The sequence below is a fragment of the Mesoplodon densirostris genome, chromosome 4 (assembly GCF_025265405.1).
Source record: "Mesoplodon densirostris isolate mMesDen1 chromosome 4, mMesDen1 primary haplotype, whole genome shotgun sequence".
Taxonomy (NCBI): domain Eukaryota; kingdom Metazoa; phylum Chordata; class Mammalia; order Artiodactyla; family Ziphiidae; genus Mesoplodon; species Mesoplodon densirostris.
Window position 1 is genome coordinate 75485664 of NC_082664.1, and position 6750 is coordinate 75492413.

The window sequence follows — 6750 nt, forward strand, 5'->3', positions numbered from 1 at the left end:
AATTCTCCAAGCAATTCTTCTGTGGTTTCCTTTGCCAGCTTCTTTCCTCATCTTCCCCCGAATCCAACTGAAGACTCCTGTTCTCTCCTTAAAACTTTTACTCCTCCAACTGCCCCCACTGCCAGCAGCAGACTCTTCACCTTCTACTTCACTGAGAAAGCAGAAACCCCAGGAGGAACCCTTCCCACCAGCGCATCCGAAAACTCACCTTCCTCCTCATCTTTCCTTCCTATCTGGCTCAGTAGAAGTCGTGTCCTTCTTTCTGTCATGGCAGCTATCTTCATCCACCAGTCATGGATTCCATTTCCTGCAAACATACTCTTTTCTTTTCCTCTCCTCCCTCCTGTATGTTCAATGTCTCCCTCCCTACTCACTCCTTCTGTTTAGCAGTTAAATAGACTCAAGTCTCTTAAGTCTAAAACAGAAAAAAGATGGATATGGAAACAGTGGTAGATATATTGTTACCCTCAGCTTTATATGCTAGTTAGCATCACCTCTCCTCCCATTTAGAGCCAAATATCTATGCTTACCAGTTGCTCACCCCTTAAGTCAACTGCAGCCTCTGCTACTCCACCTAAACTGCCCTCAGCTAGTCACTCACAACTTCTTCGTCACTAATGTCACTATCATCTAGTCCTCTGTTACTCAGGCTCTCCCTAACATTTGACCCTGTTGGCCACACCCTCCTTCTAGAAGTGCTCCCTGCCCCCATTTCCCTGACTGTGCATGCTCTGGGCTCTGCTTCCACCTGTCTGCTGAGGCCACTTTCTTTTTCAGCCTCCGGTACCTCTGCCATCTCCTAAATGTCAGTTTCCCTCAAGGTTCTGCCCTAGGATTCCTTTCATCCTGACACTCTCTCAAAAGCCTGAATCTCCATCCATATGCTGACAACTTCCACATTTTTTATCTCTATCCAGGACCTCCCTCCCAGATGTCAGACTCCTACTTTGCCTAGCCCACCTTAAAGTCAACCTGCTAAAATTAGAGTCTTTCCTCCCAAAATCTGTTTTCTTCCTTATTCTCTGTGTCTAAAAATGGAACATCCCTGTTGCCCTAACCAAACACCAGCCATGATCCTCGATTCCTCCCTCTCCCATAACCCCCATAAATCAGTTCCATCCATTGTTTTCCATCCATCTGGCTACCAGTATCTCAGAGTTCTACGAAAGCTTCCTAATTGGCCCCTTGGCCTCCAGTTTTGCTTCTCTGAGTCCATTCTCCACACGGGGGTTGCCAGAGTGGCAATTTCACTGCCTAAAGCCCTTCAGGGTATTGTGGGGAAGGGAGAGGGTCTAGGATTAAGTCCATATTGCTTAACATGCTTTTTTTTTTAGGTCCTTTGCAATCCAGCTGCTGCGATCTCCCCTGATTCATTTTTCACCATCTATGGGAATGTGAAAACTTACAGAATAGCACTATTTATTAGCTGAGGGAAAATGGCACCCCCTTGTGTGTTGCGGGACCCATAGCTTGTGTATTAAATTAAGGATATGCAGATTATGATCTGCTGAATGCGGAAGCACAGGCCGCCACATGGGGTCAGGAGGTAGCTCCCCCGGTTCCCCATCTGGGGAAGTAAAAACCCTGTAGTCGTTTTGATTGAAGGTGTAGTACACTCACAAAAGGAAGTAAAGTTTAAAGATTTATTACTTACAGACCCCAGAAACCAGGAGGGGGGAAAAGGAAGCAGTGAGCCAGGAGCAGGGCAGTCCTCTGTCCCAGTTCACATGGGAGCAGGATAGCAAGAACCTATTATGTGTAAGGTAGTTGGGGTGCAGGTCACTAACTTTACCTGGACTCAACTATAAGTGGCCATTTCAAAAGGCGCCCCAGGAAAAGCAAGCGGGAATTTGGGGCAGGAGTCCTAAACTCAGGTCCTTATCTAAATGTCCACACTCTGGGTGTGAGCAGGGTCGTTATACTGTAAAATGCCTAAGCGGCAACTCAAAATAGAGATTTTCGCATTATAGCTCAGAAAACGAGGGCATAGCATTCACATCAAAATTTATCAGGGCCAACAGAATTGTTCTTGGACCCAACTGAGGTAAACCAGGCTCTCTTCTAGTTTGTAAATCATCTTAATTTGGACCAAACTGAAATGGAGAAATCTTAATATACAGTATACTAATGTATATTAATATCATACATTAATAAAGGATAGAGAGGCCATAGATAAGTGGGGAGAAAGTAACTCTAGCAACAAAGTAAATATGCTTGCATGAGAAGCAGTGAGCATAGTGGTGAAGGTGGTGGGCACTGGAGCCTCTCACTTAGTAGCTGCAAATGACCTTCGGCAAATAACTCAAACTCCCCTTGCCTCATTTTCTTCCTCTAGACAACGAAGAGAAACATGGCATATAACCCACAGCGTTGGAAAGCACAGAGCAAGTATCCACTATATGTAAGTTACTGTTACCATATGAATTAGGAAACAAGTTAAAACTGGTACATGTCCCAGGGATTCTTGGACAATCTTTAAAAAGTAGGTAGGTCTTTAATCCATTTTGAGTTTATTTTTGTGTATGGTGCTAGGGAGTGTTCTAATTTCATTCTTTTACATGCAGCTATCCAGTTTTCCCAGCACCACTATTGAAGAGGCTGTCTTTTCTCCACTTATTTATCAAAGATAAAGTGACCATATGTGCATGGGTTTACCTCTGGGCTTTCTATCCTGTTCCATTGATCTATATTTCTGTTTCTGTGTCAGTACCATACTGTCTTGATTACTGTAGCTTGGTAGTATAGTCTGAAGTCCAGGAGCCTGATTCCACCAGCTCCATTTTTCTTTCTCAAGATTGCTTTGGCTATTCGGGGTCTTTTGTGTTTCCATACAAATTGTACAATTTTTTTGTTCTAGTTCTGTGAAAAATGCCATTGGTAGTTTGATAGGGATTGCATTTAATCTGTGGATTGCATTTAATCTGTAGATTGCTTTGGGTAGTATAGTCATTTTCACAATGTTGATTCTTCCAACCCAAGAACATGGTATATCTCTCCATCTGTTTGTATCACCTCTAACTTGAGGTCACGGGGAGGGGGAAGGGTAAGCTGGGACGAAGTGAGAGAGTAACATGAACGTATATACACTACCAAATGTAAAATAGCTAGCTAGTGGGAAGCAGCTGCATAACACAGGGAGATCAGCCCGGTGTTTTGCAACCACCTACAGTGGTGGGATAGGGAGGGTGGGAGGGAGACACAAGAGGGAGGGGATATGGGGATATATATATGCATGTAGCTGATTCACTTTGTTATACAGCAGTAACTAACATAACACTGCAAAGCAATTGTACTCCAATAAAGATGTTAAAAAAAAAAGTGAGTAGGATTTTTGTTTTGTTTTATAGTAGCCATTTACCTGTTATAATGCTGCTTTCTTTCAGGTGTGTTCACTTCTATCCAGAAACACAAGGACATCATAAACGGTCCCTAGGAAAACATGGTATAGCAAAGCTTAGGGGGTCCCCATCTCACCAGATAGTTAATGTACTTTAAAAAAATTTTTTTATTTGAGTATAGTTGATTTACAATATTGTGTTAGAGTTTATGTACTTTTTAACATGAGAATGAGATACACTGCAGGACGTTCTTTATATAATATTTTTGCTTATGTCTGGGACTGTCTGCCTACTGGTGACTTTGTAATTTCTCTGTTAGAGACTTGGGAAGCTCACCTGCCAGTGCCCCAAAGGAGAAGGGGAAATCGTGATGGTATAAAGGAGAGAAGCAGTGACTAGTAGGCTGCACTGCCCATGGTGCTCAACTGTGGACACATCTTTATTCGCTCCGCTAAAAATATGTCACCAACAGAGGGCTCAGAAGCCAATGTGGATAAATTCTGAGTATTGCTTAAAGTTCTCTTGAGTAGAAAGTAGAGGTTTTGCTAAGCCACCTTCCTGATCAATCTTTCACTTAGGAGTTCCAAACCTTTCACTTGCTGCCCTAAGAGCATGTGCATTATTTTCAGTGAAGGGGGTCAGGAAGACAAGACCTCGCTGGATTGCACGCGAGCCGAGGCTTCAGACCCCTGTGCTGTGGGCTCCTATGCAGTGTTCCTTCCCTTACCACCCTGCACTGTATTTGCTTGTTGAATTGCCTCCCTTACCTAACGGTGGGCCCCAGAGGGGCACCATGCCATTCCCATTACCTGCCATCCACTCCACACTAGACAGGGCCTGGCACACAGTAGGTGCTCTATAAATACTAAGTGACCGTGTGCACGTGAGCCAGGGAGTTCTCAGGAAGGACAGTTCCTTCCTGCCACTCCATCCCCTTGTCAGTGCTGAACAGGCATTCCGTCAGGTGAGAAAACAGCAAGAAGCAGACACCCGAAGTCTGGAAGCTTGGCCAGGGTTAGGAAGGTTTCTGAGCCTAGGGGGCAATAACAGCAAGCACTCCAGGGGCAGGAAGAAAAGAAATGTTAGCTAACCCCATAGATTGGGTGGCTTAAACAACAGAAACTTAGTTCCGGAGGCTGGGCATTCAAGATCAAGGTGCCGGGGGCTTCCCTGGTGGAGCAGTGGTTGAGAGTCTGCCTGCCGATGCAGGGGACACGGGTTCGTGCCCTGGTCCGGGAAGATCCCACATGCCGCAGAGCAGCTAGGCCCGTGAACCATGGCCATTGAGCCTGTGCTCCGCAACGGGAGAGGCCACAGCGGTGAGAGGCCCGCGTACCGCAAAAAAAAAAAACAAAAAAGATCAAGGTGCCAGCAAATCAAGTGTCTGGTAAGAGCCCACTCCCTCACTTGCAGATGGCCATCTTCTCAGTGTACCCTCAAGTGGTGGAGAAGCAGCTCTAGTTTCTTTCTCTTATAAGGACACTAATCTCATCTTGCTCCACCCTCATGACCTCATCTAAACCTAAGTAACCCCCCCAAAGCCCCACCTCCTAATACCATCCCACTAGGGGGTAGGGTTTCAACATATGAATTTGGAAGGACACAAATATGCAGTCCATCACAGTGATGAAGGCTTACTCCATACCCGGCACCACAGTAGCCTCTTGGCACGATTATTTCATAAGATCCTTGCCCCATCCATAATTTAGGAATTGTTACCCTGCACCTAATAGGTGGGGAGACCAAGGCCCCAGGAAAAGGCTTCATAGGTAGCAGCCATGGATTCAGTATTCAAACCTAGTTCTAATGTGTTTCCGATACAGCCCAGCTGGTCCAGCACTGATGCCATTCTTACACCAGCCTTCATTCATCTTCATTCCCACCCTGCCCACTTCTAAGACGTGAATGGGAAAGAGCACTAGCATGGAAGCCCTCAGCCTGGGCTCTCCTCACAGCCCTGCCATGAACCAGCAGGGGGAGAGAGGCTGAGCTGTATCCCTACCTGGGCGCTGGTCTCCTCGGTAAAATAAGAGCTCAGGTCAGATGTACTTGGAAAGTTACTATCCAGACTGTCAAATATGAAAGTCTGCCTGGAAAACATGAAGCACCCATGCCTCACAGCTGCCTCCCACCCTCCTCATAATTGAGGCTAAAGCTAAAAGAAAAAAAAAATTTTTTAAACTGGACATTAGCTCCATTTTGATCCATTTATTGACAAATCAAATGGGGGGAAAAAGGTCACCAAAAGGGGTATAAGGTCATAAATGTGGTTAACGGGGAATGGATACAGCACTGAGGAGGGAGAATGAGGGTGAACAGACCATCAGAGGGAGGAGGGGGAAAGAGGTATCTGCTAAAAACCCCACGGCTCACCTTTCAATTTGTCAGCTGTCACCCAATCATTCTTTCCTGGACAGAATTAACAGCTAGAAATGGTTTGAGGGCAACACCTAAGTAGTTTGTCTACAAGATCTGGGAGATGAGGAGCTGGAGGGAGGATGGGTATAAGATTTTGAGACCTTCTCTCACTTGAACCCCATCTGTGGTGAACAGAGAATCAGGAAGCTTAATCCTGGTCCCAGCTCAGCCACCAACTATCTCTGTGACTTCGGGCAAGTCACTTCCCCTCTCTGGGCTTCTTTCCTTGGCTGTAAAACAAGCTAATTGGACTCAGTGAAAGGCTCTACTCTGGCTCTAGCAATGTCAAGCGTTTTCGCAACTGGAGCTAGGCCAGGAGACTGGCTCAGTTTTGGAGGAATAAAACTACTTACAGGCCCAGCCAGACTGACCCAGTGCTGGTCTCCACCTGGATCCCCCCTCTGTCAGCGGCAGCAGCCATTCGGAGGGAGAGTGAAGGCACACATACCTGTGAGAAACGCACTCTTGCAGTGAGTGATCTTTGCAGAGCGGCTCGGGGGGAGGCCGGGATTCTCTCTACCCAGAAGGCAGGGTCCAGGGGACTAGGGTGGGGTCTGGGGAATCCAAACAGAGCAGTCGTACACTATGTAGGGTCTGGGGATGCAGGGTACAGTGGCAGTGAGAGGAGCGGGCTGCGGGCTGCAGGGTGGGATTGGGAGGTAGAGTCACGCCAGCACCTCACCGTGTGCCAGACCGCTCATTTCAGTCACCCTCCCCCTGAAGCCGAGGCCTGGGCCCCCTGGTCTAGTCGAAGCAGCTCTTCAGGTAGAGATGCCACACTTGGCATCGAGATCCTTGACTCCTGTGGGCTCGATATCATCGAAGCCGGGGTCAGGGAGCGTCTCCATTGGCTGGAGTCAAATGAGGTAGGCTGACTCCATCTCCCCCTTGCCCTTCCCATGCTGACGGGCAGGATACCTACAGGATGGCTGGCCGGCCGTCCTCCCACCCCAGTTCCGAGCCTCGAGGCCCAGGACTGCCAGCCTTTCCTTGA